General features: G+C 45.9%; 1 protein-coding gene across 2 annotated transcripts in view; it reads right to left on the bottom strand.

The window, feature by feature from the left end:
* The window catches only part of BABAM2 (BRISC and BRCA1 A complex member 2), a 922,754-nt gene that overhangs the window by 904,973 nt on the left and 1,401 nt on the right, over positions 1 to 16,380 (bottom strand). For both annotated transcript variants that reach the window (XM_085610363.1, XM_085610361.1), the window contains exon 2: positions 3,624 to 3,685. The gene's annotated coding sequence lies outside the window, so the exon portion shown is untranslated. The remainder of the gene's footprint in view (positions 1 to 3,623; positions 3,686 to 16,380) is intronic.

Raw genomic sequence — 16,380 nt, 5'->3', positions numbered from 1 at the left:
AAGTATTTTTGTCAAGGTCGGTATAAGTAGATCTTCATTCCCTATACTTATACCTGTACTGTCAGCTGATAGATTAACTGAAAGAATGTCAGCTAGGGAGTTGTCTAAAAAACTATCATCTACAATATTCATAGGTAGTGTTTTAAGGACAACCCCTCCTTTCCCAGGTTCGTGGCCCTGGCTTTCCCTTGTCGCTCTTACATTGGCTGTATTATTTTCTTTACACTTTCCTATCTTTACAGCTTTGGTAGTTTTGGTAGCGGGATGTTTTTTATAGAATCGCCTACTTGTACTTTTTTGGGGGATAGCTCCCTCCCTTATCCCTTTTCTTAAGATATTGTTGTTAGGTGTCTGGCTATCTAACTGTGGGGCTAGCGAGGTGCTTTCTATGGTTGCCAAACCCCGTGAATCAAGAGCACAACAATCTTGAGAATCAGAATGTGCACTGGTAGTACCATGAACCTCTGCATTAAGATGTAGTGTGTTAGAATTAATTAGGGTGTTCTCAGGGGTTCGTACTAGGGTTCGAGCTGTAGCAATATGGCCCATAGAGGACCTTTTAGCTAAAGCAAGATCTTGAGAAACCCTCCTCTCCATAAGGACAATACCCTGGTCTATTAGTGTGTTTGTACGAACTATGAAATCATCTAATGTTCCAGTTAATTTTGAGCTACCTGCCACAGCTTTACTGCTTCTTGTTTCGCGTGAAGTCATATCAGTATGATCTAAGTAACTAAACACGAATGAATAAAGAATAATAAGCAAATTTTTAGGTTTTTTGAACTAATAGCTATGGCAATAATAATGATAATAGCAGTGGAATTCCTTTTAAATCGATGAAAGTAGAACACCAATGTTGCCTTCCACACCTATGCGCGACGCTACACAACCCATCAGTAGGAGCAGGGTAGGAAGGCTGTTGGGACCACCGGTAAAACTCAAAGATTATATTTGTGAGTTGATTGTAACTGCACATCTGTTTTATATCTCTCTCTATCCTTCTCCCTTCCCCACCCCCTTTCTTCCATAAGAGGGATGGATGTGTTATGACTTATGAATTTGTGTCCCTGCGTGGGCACCGTATTTGTAATTGCTTCCTGTTGTCCCTGCGCGGACACCATACCGCCTGTGTGGTCACCAGCTGGGAACTGTCACTGTCGACAGCTGATCACCGAACTGCATTGACGTACTTTACACTCGGATCTTTGTAGGAGCCTGTGTTGGCGAATTAAATAAAGAACATCTTCAACCCGTGATACATAGGGTGACCAACCGTCCGTAAATTTCACGGACCGTCCGTAATTTGGACCTCACGTCCGTTGTCCGTGAGGATCCCTTTTACGGACGCCTTTTGTCCGTAATTTTGGCCATCACAGGGAGCAGTACTGCTCCCCTGTAAGAGGCCTCACCCCCCCACCCCAATGGGGCCACCTCGCACTCCTCATGGCGCACAAGAGCAGTCCCACCTGCCCATTGTCATTCTGTATGCCGGGTAATTGCCACATACTGAATGTCAATGGGGCAGTCTGGGCTGTTAAAGCATGTGGCCTCAGTGTACAGCAGGGCATTCTGTTAGATAAACCGTAAAACGCCAATGCTGCAACGTTAGAAACAGTTTAGATAAAGAAGCCTATAAAACAAGTTAAAAAGAACGGGATATCGTTCTTTCACTGTCATCATTTTAGAACTGAAGTATTTTCAATATTATATTCAACAAAGCCATGGCTGCTGCATTTTTATTTTAAGCAACTAACAACCATTGACAAAGCCAATAGTCCTGGCTTTTTGGTGTAATGATACTTGCTGTATTATATATCCGGATGCAATGACAGAAACAACATAATACCAGTCAGGCGGAACACTATGCTAAGCGCAGATTTTTAGCCTAGGTGTTTTAAACCACACCCTTAATTACAATGAACACCCCCTTTCAAGAGACCCCCCAGTTTTTTACACCAATTAAAGCCCTGGAACCAACACAATGTCAGTAGCCTCACATCCTGGCTCTGTGCATCATGCATGACTCATGACTTCTACGTTTTCAGACTGCCTATGTGCAGGGGCATAGTGAACTAATCCCCCCCCCACCCCACCCCTTGCTTTAGGAACTACAGCAAGGTGAAGTTCTTGATGGGCCTCTTCTGTTTGCAACTCTACAGACAAAGGCTCAGCTCATAATGTGAAAAGGTGGGTGACTAAATAAGATTAGGAATGTGTGAATGTCTGTATGGATTTCTGAAAGGATGAATGAATGGATGAATGAAAGGGTTAATGGATAGATAATGAAAGAAAGGATGGATGGATGAGTGAATGAGTGGAAGTATGGACGAGAGAAAAGGTAAATATATGTATGTATGAGTGCACAAGTTGTGGCTAGGTTGTAATTGCGCAAAATCAAAGATCAAGTATATCACAAATCAAAGGGTCATAGAAAGAGTGCTCAAGGGAACAGGGGGAAGCAACCACAAAGAATCCCCAGATCTTCAATTAAACAAATTAATTGACGATAAACATGTAAAATAAGGTTTGTCCCCGAGCATAGGTAAAGTCAAATTGTCCAGTGTAAGTGAAACAATCGACAAAATCAAGTCCAATCCTTTTGTGTGAGGATTTATCCTTTCTTTATTTCCTTAGTTGTCCTGATCACATATTCAACAGCATCACGCCAAAGGAGCATGCGGCCAACACGTGTTTCGTCTTAGGGTAATAAACCCCCACGACTTCCTCAGGGCTACAAATAAAGATAGAAAACCTTTTTTCAAATATAAAGAAATAGTCATACATCAATAAAGGTTGTACTTTCGTAATAGACCAAAGGAACGACCTTAAAAATCCGAAACTCCTCAGTGAGTACTCACCACAGAGTGTTGTGAAGTGAGTTGAGAAAATCCCATCACATAAGAATTGTGTAGAGAAATGTACATTCAATTGTGGATCTCAACATAAGTATGAGGCCAAAGGGAGGGAGCAGGAAGAAAGCACCCTGATAAGAGGAGTGAAAAAAGTGTGTTGAGGTGGTCTCACCCAAGATGTGTCTCTAGATATTGAAGCTTAATTGAAATGTAAAGTAAGCAGTAGTGACCCTGAAGTAAAACATAAAGAGATAGAAAGGAGAGACCCTCGTAAGAGACGAAACGGTCACCCCAAATCCACATAGGGGTACCGTAAATAAAAACCCTAAGGGCAATTTATATAATGGATAAAAACACTCACCCTATAAGTGTGACGATAAATTCACAGTCAACGAGTACGATGCAAATGTCTATCGGCAAAGGATTACTATTAGTGCGTTTCCGGAACCTAGGAGGTAAAATATATATATTACCTATCTCGGCGCGGACAGTAATCCACCCGAAATCCAGGGAGTATTCTAAATATATCCACCAGTATCTACCGAGAGGTGTTCAATTCACAAAACGGTCAAGGGGTAAAAGTCCTCAATATTTTGAACTAACCCGTATTTAAAATATCCACTAAAAAGAAATAAATTATCAAATAATATAATAGAGCCACGCAGGTCATAGTCAAGGCAAAAAAACGACAAATCTAGATAAAGACAACCCTATTAACTACTCCAAGTCCATTTTATCACAATCCAAAATTCAATGTCTATACAGGATTACCTTCGTTATGAGACGAACAGCACAGTTCCAAAAGGAAAGTATCACTCTGCAGCCATTATTCTCTGAAAAGTATAAAGTTGAGATTAGTGATTCTGAAAGTCGTACGTAAAGTACAAGGTTATAATAAATGACTCAGGAAGCAGTACGCAAGGGATTCATGTAAAATTAAGAGAATGTAGGAGGCTGAATACTATTCAAAACCTCGACCAAGATACAAGTTAAAACCAAGGCCCAGTTCCACATGGGATCAGCAAACCACAGAGTCTATCTAGTGTGATTAACATTACGGAAGCTGCGAACGTACCTGTGTCGGAGAGTACTCCGTCAGTATTTGGGGTCCTGGTGTGTATAATAGCGAGCAAGCGCCACAAATCCCCTTAATATACGCGACGCGCGATCGCCTCTAAACATTACAATAGAGGACGGACTAACTGAAAAGTGAGAAAATAGCGGCGCCATCATAGTTAAAGATTTGACCGGAGTGGCTGGTAAAAGCAAGCGCCATCTTGGAACAAAATATCATCCAGAATGCCTGCGCATAGCAAGCAGTAATAGCAGTTAAGAGGCAAGAATAAAAGGGGAGGAATTGAGGCTCAACCACTCAATGTTATATTGTAGGGAGCCCAAGTTCAAACAAAACAAAGCAAGAGTCGCGCATTATGAGTAAAATAGTAATCAAAGTGAGTGTATGTGTAGTTGTCGCCTCGACGTACCCTGTATAACGATCCCGTATTTGGGGAAAGAAAGATCTAGGTGTCGCCATCACTGCGATGTCATAGATACCAAATTTTACAAGAACTGAGTATTAAAGGCAAATCAATAACTATTGATACTGGGTATCAAATAGGTTGAGATCCGAAACGCAGCCTAATGCTACTAATATTGATATCGACTCACAATGTGAGTATTCAAAGCAGTCTAATCGATAATAGGCAAACGCGTCCTGTGTCAAGAGTACGTAATTACGGACTCAATTCCTGTAAGGGTGTCTGAGGAACTATATATTTCTATAGACAAGGTCTGGATCAAGCATAATAAGTACCAGAGCATTCATGAGAAATATTACACGGAGAATTCCGTAGGAGGAGACTAGTCAGAAGAGGGAGAGTCTAGTCAGAAGAGGGAGAGTCAGTATGAAATAACGATATATGCTAAAGTGAACAAAACACACGTCCCAATACGAACCCAATTAGATCACCATCGTGAGTATTGGAAATTGTGACAGAATGTGAGAAACACCATAGTCTCTAGTAGCATAGATCAAAACAAAGTGTCATTTGGTATCATGTTCAACCTCCAAAGTAACAAGAGATCAGCGTGTTAATGACCAGCAAGGCAAGGTAGAATACATTCGTTCATACAATAACAATAAGAATCATCAGCACATCAGTCACAGCAGTATAAACATTGATGTTTCAGATACTTTTCAATCGTAGATACAGAAAAGAACAGTTAGACAGAGTGTAACGCCCTGAACGTCTCAGGATCGTTTAACAGACACGATAATGAGAACGCAACCACTTGTGAAGGTTTAGTTATTTTAATGAAGGCAAAAATAATACAAGGAATAAACAAAGGTTATAGTCACTGGAATCCTCCAGGCTAAGTACGTTACCAGCCCACAGCACGGATGGTCCTAACCGTCCTCTGCATATACGCCGATCCCGGCGTATGCCAACAGAGGGCAGAAATGAAATGGCCGACAATGCCAATCGGTAGGCTGTGAGGGGCACGAAGAGTGTTGGGGAGAATCGAGGAGTCAGGGAAACACCCAGCCGGGGTCTCTACCTGAAGGGAGCAGCCGCTCAACCTCTTCCTCAGACTGCACCGGGACGCGGAGTCACCTCCTGGTGATGCGTCACCGATACCCCAATCACAAGCAAAGAAGACTGAACCGAGAGCAGCCGCTCGATCCATCCTGTGGACTTCCGAGTCTGTAACGCGGCAAACACCTCCTGGTGTGCGTTACAGCTGGCAGTCCCTGTATCTCTGGTCGGGCTGGGAGTTACGACTCCAACCAGCAAAAGCGCCACTGCGCTTTGACTCAGCCGAGTCAAAAAGCGAAGCTCAATGGTTATCCGGTAGAGCTTCCGGGTCCTTCACAGGTGACGATGGGGCAAGACACGGCCCAGGGAGTAACGACTCGACCTACCTCCGTTCTTGCCTTACTGGAGCACCACTCCGGAACACTGCTCTTCACTAAGCAGGTACGTCGGTTGGAAACACAATATCCGACAGCGTTGTACCTCCCGGTTCCTCCCTTTATAGGGCGTTGTTTTCCTTGAGTTATGTAACAGCTCTCCTGTTTACATAAGGGCGTGTTTTCCTTGAGTTATGTAACAGCTCTCCTGTTTACATAAGGGCGTGTTTTCCTTGAGTTATGTAACAGCTCTCCTGTTTACATAAGGGCGTGTTTTCCTTGAGTTATGTAACAGCTCTCCTGTTTTACATAAGGGCGTGTTTTCCTTGAGTTATGTAACAGCTCTCCTGTTTACATAACCTCTCAACCGCTAAGCATCCTGGGAGATGTAGTCCGTTTTCGCTGGTTACCGTTTTCCTCCCCTCGCATGACAGGAATTCTTGACAGTACATCCTCCCTCTCAGCGGCTCCCCACGGGTCCAGCGCTGGCAGGAAAACGCCGATGGAACAAGGAGACCAAGCGCGGAGCATGAACCCCTTCAGCCGGTTCCCATGACTGCTCCTCCGGGCCATAGCCTTTCCACGCAACCAGGTACCACAGCTTCACCCTGCGCCATTGGGACGCCCGTATGCCCGACACTTCATACTCCACCTCCGACTCCACGCATACCGGCCTAGGTGTCCCAGACGGCTTGGAGGGTGCTGGTTTGAGCAATGATACATGAAAGACAGGGTGTATCCGCAATGACTGGGGCAAGCACACCTTCACGTTCACGGGACCCATACACTTGGTAATTCGATAGGGGCCCATGTACTTGGGATGGAACACACTGTTCTTTCGAAACCTCATGTTTCTTGTGGATATCCAGACGTAGTCTCCAGTGCGGTACAGTGGCCCGGGCCTTCTCTTCCTGTCTGCCGCAGCCTTGTATCTTCTCTTGGCCTCTATTAGGACAGCCCTTGAGCGCGTCAACGTGTCTTTTATGTGTGCCACCCTGTCCGCTGTGGCGGGAATCCTGTCCTCTCTGAACGGATGTAGAAATGGCAAGAACCTGGGATGTTGGCCATAGTTGCTATAGAACGGAGATGACTGTGTGGAGCTGTGAGTGGCGTTGTTATAGGCGATCTATGCAACCCATAGCAAGTCGACCCATTCTTCCCTGCCCTGGTCCACAAAACATCGCAGATACTGTTTGAGCGTTTGGTTCAGGCGCTCGGTTTGGCCGTCCCTTTGAGGGTGGTAGCTGGTGGACAGGGCGGTCTTAACATGCAGCGCAGTGCACCAAGTCTTCCAGAATTGCGCAGTAAACTGCGACCCCCGGTCCGACACAATCACCCCAGGTAATCCATGCAGTCGTACCACATTCTTTAGGAGTAGTGACGCCAATTCCCCGGCCGTAGGGACTCTCTTGCAGGGGATGAAGTGCCCCATTTTGGTCAAGTAATCCACCACCACCAGTATTGCCGTCATCCCCTGGTCTACCGGTAGGCCCACCACGAAGTCCAGTGATATGCTATCCCATGGTCTATCCGGGGTCGGAAGTGGATGTAAGAGCCCTTGGGTTCGGCCATGGTCGGCCTTCATGGTAGCACACGTAGGACACTCCTGTCCCCACCTCCTGACATCCACTCTCATGGTTGGCCACCAGAAATGCCGTCCCATGCTAGCCACCGTTTTTTCAAAGCCCAAATGACCTGCGCATGGAGAGTCTTGGCACCAGATGAATGCTTGTTTCCTTAGCCTAGGCGTGGGTATCAATAGGCACCTGCCCTTCAGGGGTATCCCGTCCTTCAGCTGCCATTCTCTGTGACTGAGGAGCCACCTCCGCCATGCGAATGACCTGATCCCTCTCTTTATTCCCCTCAGGAAAGTATCCGGTTGGATAACCCCCAATACCATCCTCGGGGAAATGATGGAATGCTCGGTCGCAGGCAATGGTTCCTTAACTGCAGATTGACGGGACAGGGCGTCCGCCTTCCGGTTTTCCGTCCCCGGCCGATATGTGATGCGGAAGTTGAACCCCGCAAAGAAGATCATCCACCGCAGCTGTCTGGGAGAAAGGTGTCTTGTGGCCGTCATGAACTGTAGGTTCTGATGGTCCGTGTACACCGATACCACATGTCTTGCCCCCATCAACCAATGCCTCCATTCGGTGAAGGCGTCCTTGATTGCGAGAAGCTCCTTCTCCGCAATATGGTAGTTGCGTTCGGCGTCGTTGAGTTTGCGGGACATGTACGCAACGGGATGAAGCACCCCTGTGTCGTGGTTGCGTTGGGACAAGATAGCCCCCAGCGCCACATCCGATGCGTCCGCTTCCACCACGTAGGGGAGATCCGGATCGGGGTGAGCCAACACCGGTGCCTTACCAAAGGCGCTTTTCAGGGCCTCAAAGGCTTTGTTCGCTTCAGGGGACCAGACAAACTCCTTGGACTTCCTCAGTAGCTGTGTGATTGGGGCCACCAATCCTGAAAATCTATCTATAAACCGCCTGTAAAAGTTGGCGAAGCCAATGAAACTTTGGACGTCCTTCACGCTTTGGGGCACCGGCCATTCTTTCACCGCCTTGATCTTTCGTTCTGCCATCTCCTGTCCCTCTGGACTCAGCATCACTCCGAGGAATTCCACGGATGTGACGTGGAAGTCACACTTGCTGAGTTTACAAAACAGCATGTTTTCCCTCAGCTTTTGGAGCACAGCTTTGACGTGGTGTACGTGCTCCTCCACACTGGACGAATAGATGAGGATGTCGTCGATATATACGACCACGTAGATATCCAACTCCTCTCTGAATACCTCATTCAAAAAGTACTGAAAGGCTGCCGGGGCGTTGCACAGACCGAACGGCATGACGAGGTACTCAAAAAGGCCGAACCTGGTCTTAAAGGCGGTCTTCCACTCGTCTCCGTCCCTCATGCGCACCAGATGGTATGCCCCTTTCAAATCCAACTTGGTGTAGATACGAGCTTTCTTGACCTGTTCCAGGAGTACACTGATGAGAGGCAAGGGGTACCGATTCTTTACGGTTATCGCATTCAATGCCCTAAAGTCCACACAGGCTCTCAGCTCCCCATTAGCCTTCGGGATGAAGAAGAGTGGCGAGGCGGCCGGAGACTTGGACCGGCGGATGAATCCTAGCTTGAGGAGTTTATCCAGGTACCCCCGGAGATGCACGTTTTCAGGCTCCGTCAGGGCATACAGCCTGCCGCTGGGAACGCTGGCCCCTGGCACCAGGTCGATCTGGCAGTCAAACTGTCTATGTGGTGGTAGCACTTCCGCCTTCACCTCATCAAATACATCCTCAAAACTGTGATAAGCCTGGGGGAGAGCCACATCTTTTTCTGCCGCTGTAGCCACCGTCTGACTCCCGCTCTCATCTGCGTCAAGGGATTCCGTTCCTATTCCACAATGCAGGATGCAATACGGTGACGTCAGTTCGATGCGATGTGTTGGCCAATCCACAGAGGGGTTGTGTTTCTGTAGCCACGGCAATCCCAATATGACGCCATATTGGGGCGCTCGGATGATGTTAAAATCGATTTGTTCCAAATGGTTCCTCCCACATCTCATCGGAAGGACCCCCGTGTGCTGCCCGATGGGCCCCGTCACCAATCGCCTTCCGTCTACAGCATAGACGTCTTCGGGTACAGCTTTGGGAAGAAGCACTAGCCCTAGCCTGCATGCCTCGTTGTGGTCCATAAACATGCCAGTGGCCCCTGAATCCACCATGGCCACAACGGGTATCCACTGGTCATGCACTCCCACGTGCACCGTGAGAAACAGGTGTCGTTGTCCCTTAGTGACCGAGTTGGAAAGTGAAGGGATGGATGAGTGACTCCGAGATGCCCCTTCTTTGGTCTGGGAGTCCTCTAGTTTTCCGCCGGTACGTCCACCACGGCTGTTACCGACCGGTTGGCCCGATAACGTGACGTCTTCGGTTTGGCAGGGCATTCACGTACGTAGTGGCCTTTTTTGCCACAATATAGGCACAATCCTTGTTTACGGCGTGACTCTTTCTCCGTGGCTGTGAGGCTCGCTCGTATTGCGCCGATGTCCATGGGTTCTCCCTTGGATGCGGTGGAAGTTTCAGGACTTCCCACTGTCACATAGGATGGAAGGGATTTTCCTTTTCTCCCATAATCCCCCTTTCTTTCACTTAGCCTATGTTCCAGCCATAATACCAGGTTGATAAGGCCCTCACATGTCTTGGGTTGTGGGTCAATATGAGCCACGGCGTCCTTGAGCTCATCGCACAGCCCGTGATGGAAGAGCGCCGTCTGTTTAGCAACAGGCCACTTGGTTTCCGCAACCAGCCTTCGGAACGCGTTGAGATACTGCACCAGGTCGTTGGATCCCTGTCTCAACTCAAGCATTTCACGGTCCGCCGTGTACGAGTCAGCCCTTCTGTCGAAGACCTTCAGGAATTCCTCGCGAAAAGCACCCCAATCACATAAGATGGGGTCGTCCCTGCTCACCAGAGGTACGGCCCATTGTGCCGCGTTTCCAGCCAAATAGGATATAAGGAAAGCCACACGAGCCTGACTCGTGGGGGAACGCCCTTGGTTTGCACGATAGATGTAGCGCCACTTGTGTGAGGAATACCTGCACTGTGTTAGGATCCCCACTGTACCTCTCTGGTGTTGCCAAGGGGACGGCTACCGGCATTTCCACTACTACCGCAGGGGTCTGGTTCGTGAGGGAGGTGCTGGGCGTGAGTGGGTCCAATTGGATAGCATCCAGTCTGGCTTTTACATCGGCTGTTTCTTGCCTGGAGGCAGCCAATTCAATTTGCACGGTCGCTAAAGCAGCCAGCACATCATCAAGTGCTGCCATGTCTGTTATCGACCGGGAGACAGTTAGTGTTATTAAGGTCGGATATTTTGTAACGCCCTGAACGTCTCAGGATCGTTTAACAGACACGATAATGAGAACGCAACCACTTGTGAAGGTTTAGTTATTTTAATGAAGGCAAAAATAATACAAGGAATAAACAAAGGTTATAGTCACTGGAATCCTCCAGGCTAAGTACGTTACCAGCCCACAGCACGGATGGTCCTAACCGTCCTCTGCATATACGCCAATCCCGGCGTATGCCAACAGAGGGCAGAAATGAAATGGCCGACAATGCCAATCGGTAGGCTGTGAGGGGCACGAAGAGTGTTGGGGAGAATCGAGGAGTCAGGGAAACACCCAGCCGGGGTCTCTACCTGAAGGGAGCAGCCGCTCAACCTCTTCCTCAGACTGCACCGGGACGCGGAGTCACCTCCTGGTGATGCGTCACCGATACCCCAATCACAAGCAAAGAAGACTGAACCGAGAGCAGCCGCTCGATCGATCCTGTGGACTTCCGAGTCTGTAACGCGGCAAACACCTCCTGGTGTGCGTTACAGCTGGCAGTCCCTGTATCTCTGGTCGGGCTGGGAGTTACGACTCCAACCAGCAAAAGCGCCACTGCGCTTTGACTCAGCCGAGTCAAAAAGCGAAGCTCAATGGTTATCCGGTAGAGCTTCCGGGTCCTTCACAGGTGACGATGGGGCAAGACACGGCCCAGCGAGTAACGACTCGACCTACCTCCGTTCTTGCCTTACTGGAGCACCACTCCGGAACACTGCTCTTCACTAAGCAGGTACGTCGGTTGGAAACACAATATCCGACAGCGTTGTACCTCCCGGTTCCTCCCTTTATAGGGCGTTGTTTTCCTTGAGTTATGTAACAGCTCTCCTGTTTACATAAGGGCGTGTTTTCCTTGAGTTATGTAACAGCTCTCCTGTTTACATAAGGGCGTGTTTTCCTTGAGTTATGTAACAGCTCTCCTGTTTACATAAGGGCGTGTTTTCCTTGAGTTATGTAACAGCTCTCCTGTTTTACATAAGGGCGTGTTTTCCTTGAGTTATGTAACAGCTCTCCTGTTTTACATAAGGGCGTGTTTTCCTTGAGTTATGTAACAGCTCTCCTGTTTACATAACCTCTCAACCGCTAAGCATCCTGGGAGATGTAGTCCGTTTTCGCTGGTTACCGTTTTCCTCCCCTCGCATGACAGGAATTCTTGACACAGAGTCAGGTCAGATAATAAAATAACATGACAAGTTAAACATTACAAATTAAACATTGGACAGGTCGGAGATGGAACCTCAATCACGTAGGTAGAAAATAATGTAATTCATGATCCACATTTATTCCGAGTTCAACCGCATGTAATTTCAAAATCCATCGTGCCTCGCACTGTCTAAGCCTCAGTTCCCTGTTGCCTCCCCTCGGGTTTTTCTTGACAATTTCAATGCCATGGAACTGGAATCCCAAAGAGGCAGTTTGCTTTGTACATGTAGATGCATGACTACCAATGGGGTATCTGATATCAAGGTTTTTTAAAGCTCGAAAATGTTCTGTCATACGTTCCCTGAGAGGACGTATAGTGCTCCCCACGTATATCATATTACACTTACATTCGATCACATAGACAACATATTTTGTTAGACAGTCAATATGGTCACGGATCTGAAAATTACGTGATCCGTTGTAAGCAAATTCTTTTATTCCTCTCTTGGTCAACCTACACATACTACAATTACCACATGCGTAGGAACCCAAGTTGAGTGAATCAAGCCATGTACTCCTAGTTTGAGTTTGTTTGGGGTAACTCGGACTGATGAGACTCTGGATAGTTTGACCTCTCCTATAGGTTATACTGGGAGATGTTGAGATATATTGTTGTAGTGTTTTGTCTGCTCCCAGTAAAGGCCAATTATTTTTAAGAATGGTATAGACTTTATGTGACCATGGGTGATAGTTGGTCACAAGTCTAACCAAAGGTTTGATGTTTTTCTTACCATTGTTTGATATATTTTTTAGAGTTTCAGATCTCTTAAGACATATGGCTCTCTTTTTTGCTTTTTCAATGGTCTGTTCTGAATAGCCTCTGGCATAAAATCTGCGTTCGATGTTATTTATTTGGGCAAGGAAATCCTCATCTATGCTGCAATTTCTGCGCGCTCTAACCATTTCACCAAAAGGTATGGCATTAATCTGGCTTTTGGGATGGGCACTATCAGCGTGGAGAAGTGAGTTACAGGCTGTAGTTTTACGATGCGTTTTACTATGTATTTTACCTTCTTTGTGAAAAAGAACAAGATCAAGGAAGATAATACTTGGGTGTTTCCCTGACTCCTCGATTCTCCCCAACACTCTTCGTGCCCCTCACAGCCTACCGATTGGCATTGTCGGCCATTTCATTTCTGCCCTCTGTTGGCATACGCCGGGATCGGCGTATATGCAGAGGACGGTTAGGACCATCCGTGCTGTGGGCTGGTAACGTACTTAGCCTGGAGGATTCCAGTGACTATAACCTTTGTTTATTCCTTGTATTATTTGTGCCTTCATTAAAATAACTAAACCTTCACAAGTGGTTGCGTTCTCATTATCGTGTCTGTTAAACGATCCTGAGACGTTCAGGGCGTTACACTCTGTCTAACTGTTCTTTTCTGTATCTACGATTGAAAAGTATCTGAAACATCAATGTTTATACTGCTGTGACTGATGTGCTGATGATTCTTATTGTTATTGTATGAACGAATGTATTCTACCTTGCCTTGCTGGTCATTAACACGCTGATCTCTTGTTACTTTGGAGGTTGAACATGATACCAAATGACACTTTGTTATGATCTATGCTACTAGATACTATGGTGTTTCTCACATTCTGTCACAATTTCCAATACTCACGATGGTGATCTAATTGGGTTCGTATTGGGACGTGTGTTTTGTTCACTTTAGCATATATCGTTATTTCATACTGACTCTCCCTCTTCTGACTAGACTCTCCCTCTTCTGACTAGTCTCCTCCTACGGAATTCTCCGTGTAATATTTCTCATGAATGCTCTGGTACTTATTATGCTTGATCCAGACCTAGTCTATAGAAATATATAGTTCCTCAGACACCCTTACAGGAATTGAGTCCGTAATTACGTACTCTTGACACAGGACGCGTTTGCCTATTATCGATTAGACTGCTTTGAATACTCACATTGTGAGTCGATATCAATATTAGTAGCATTAGGCTGCGTTTCGGATCTCAACCTATTTGATACCCAGTATCAATAGTTATTGATTTGCCTTTAATACTCAGTTCTTGTAAAATTTGGTATCTATGACATCGCAGTGATGGCGACACCTAGATCTTTCTTTCCCCAAATACGGGATCGTTATACAGGGTACGTTGAGGCGACAACTACACATACACTCACTTTGATTACTATTTTACTCATAATGCGCGACTCTTGCTTTGTTTTGTTTGAACCTGGGCTCCCTACAATATAACATTGAGTGGTTGAGCCTCAATTCCTCCCCTTTTATTCTTGCCTCTTAACTGCTATTACTGCTTGCTATGCGCAGGCATTCTGGATGATATTTTGTTCCAAGATGGCGCTTGCTTTTACCAGCCACTCCGGTCAAATCTTTAACTATGATGGCGCCGCTATTTTCTCACTTTTCAGTTAGTCCGTCCTCTATTGTAATGTTTAGAGGCGATCGCGCGTCGCGTATATTAAGGGGATTTGTGGCGCTTGCTCGCTATTATACACACCAGGACCCCAAATACTGACGGAGTACTCTCCGACACAGGTACGTTCGCAGCTTCCGTAATGTTAATCACACTAGATAGACTCTGTGGTTTGCTGATCCCATGTGGAACTGGGCCTTGGTTTTAACTTGTATCTTGGTCGAGGTTTTGAATAGTATTCAGCCTCCTACATTCTCTTAATTTTACATTAATCCCTTGCGTACTGCTTCCTGAGTCATTTATTATAACCTTGTACTTTACGTACGACTTTCAGAGTCACTAATCTCAACTTTATACTTTTCAGAGAATAATGGCTGCAGAGTGATACTTTCCTTTTGGAACTGTGCTGTTCGTCTCATAACGAAAGTAATCCTGTATAGACATTGAATTTTGGATTGTGATAAAATGGACTTGGAGTAGTTAATAGGGTTGTCTTTATCTAGATTTGTCGTTTTTTTGCCTTGACTATGACCTGCGTGGCTCTATTATATTATTTGATAATTTATTTCTTTTTAGTGGATATTTTAAATACGGGTTAGTTCAAAATATTGAGGACTTTTACCCCTTGACCGTTTTGTGAATTGAACACCTCTCGGTAGATACTGGTGGATATATTTAGAATACTCCCTGGATTTCGGGTGGATTACTGTCCGCGCCGAGATAGGTAATATATATATATTTTACCTCCTAGGTTCCGGAAACGCACTAATAGTAATCCTTTGCCGATAGACATTTGCATCGTACTCGTTGACTGTGAATTTATCGTCACACTTATAGGGTGAGTGTTTTTATCCATTATATAAATTGCCCTTAGGGTTTTTATTTACGGTACCCCTATGTGGATTTGGGGTGACCGTTTCGTCTCTTACGAGGGTCTCTCCTTTCTATCTCTTTATGTTTTACTTCGGGGTCACTACTGCTTACTTTACATTTCAATTAAGCTTCAATATCTAGAGACACATCTTGGGTGAGACCACCTCAACACACTTTTTTCACTCCTCTTATCAGGGTGCTTTCTTCCTGCTCCCTCCCTTTGGCCTCATACTTATGTTGAGATCCACAATTGAATGTACATTTCTCTACACAATTCTTATGTGATGGGATTTTCTCAACTCACTTCACAACACTCTGTGGTGAGTACTCACTGAGGAGTTTCGGATTTTTAAGGTCGTTCCTTTGGTCTATTACGAAAGTACAACCTTTATTGATGTATGACTATTTCTTTATATTTGAAAAAAGGTTTTCTATCTTTATTTGTAGCCCTGAGGAAGTCGTGGGGGTTTATTACCCTAAGACGAAACACGTGTTGGCCGCATGCTCCTTTGGCGTGATGCTGTTGAATATGTGATCAGGACAACTAAGGAAATAAAGAAAGGATAAATCCTCACACAAAAGGATTGGACTTGATTTTGTCGATTGTTTCACTTACACTGGACAATTTGACTTTACCTATGCTCGGGAACAAACCTTATTTTATATGTATGTATGGGTGGAAGGATAAATGGATGGCCAAAAGGGTGGATGGGTGTGTGAAAGGATGGATGGATGAGTGAAAGGGTAGATGATGGGCGAGTGAATTGGTGGATGGATGAGTGAAAGGACGGATGGATTGATGAATTGATAAGTGAAAGGGTGAATGTGAATGGATGGATGAGTGAAAGGGTGGATGTAAGGATTGATGAGTGAAAGGGGGATAGATGGACAAAAATGATGGCTAGATGAGTGAAGAAGTGAAAGGGTGGATGGATGAGAGAATGGATGGATGAGTGGAAGGATGGATGAGTAATAGGATCAATGGATGGATTCATGAATGAATGGATGAGTGGGTGGGTGGATGGATGGATGGATAAGTGAAAGGGGGATGGAGAGAGAAAGGGAGGATGAATGACTGAAAGGGTGAATGGGTGGAAGAATAAGTGATTGGGTGGATGGATGAGTAAGTGAAAGGATGGCTGGATGGGTGAAAGGTAAATGGCTGGATGGATGAGTGAATAGATGGACGGGTGGAAGAGTGGATGGATGGATGAATGTACGGATGGATGGCGTGAATGGGTGGGTAGATGAA

This window comes from Triturus cristatus, chromosome 6 (genome assembly GCF_964204655.1).
Source record: "Triturus cristatus chromosome 6, aTriCri1.1, whole genome shotgun sequence".
Lineage (NCBI taxonomy): Eukaryota > Metazoa > Chordata > Amphibia > Caudata > Salamandridae > Triturus > Triturus cristatus.
Note: the sequence above shows the minus strand (reverse complement) of the source record. Positions and strands in the feature narration are given on the sequence as shown.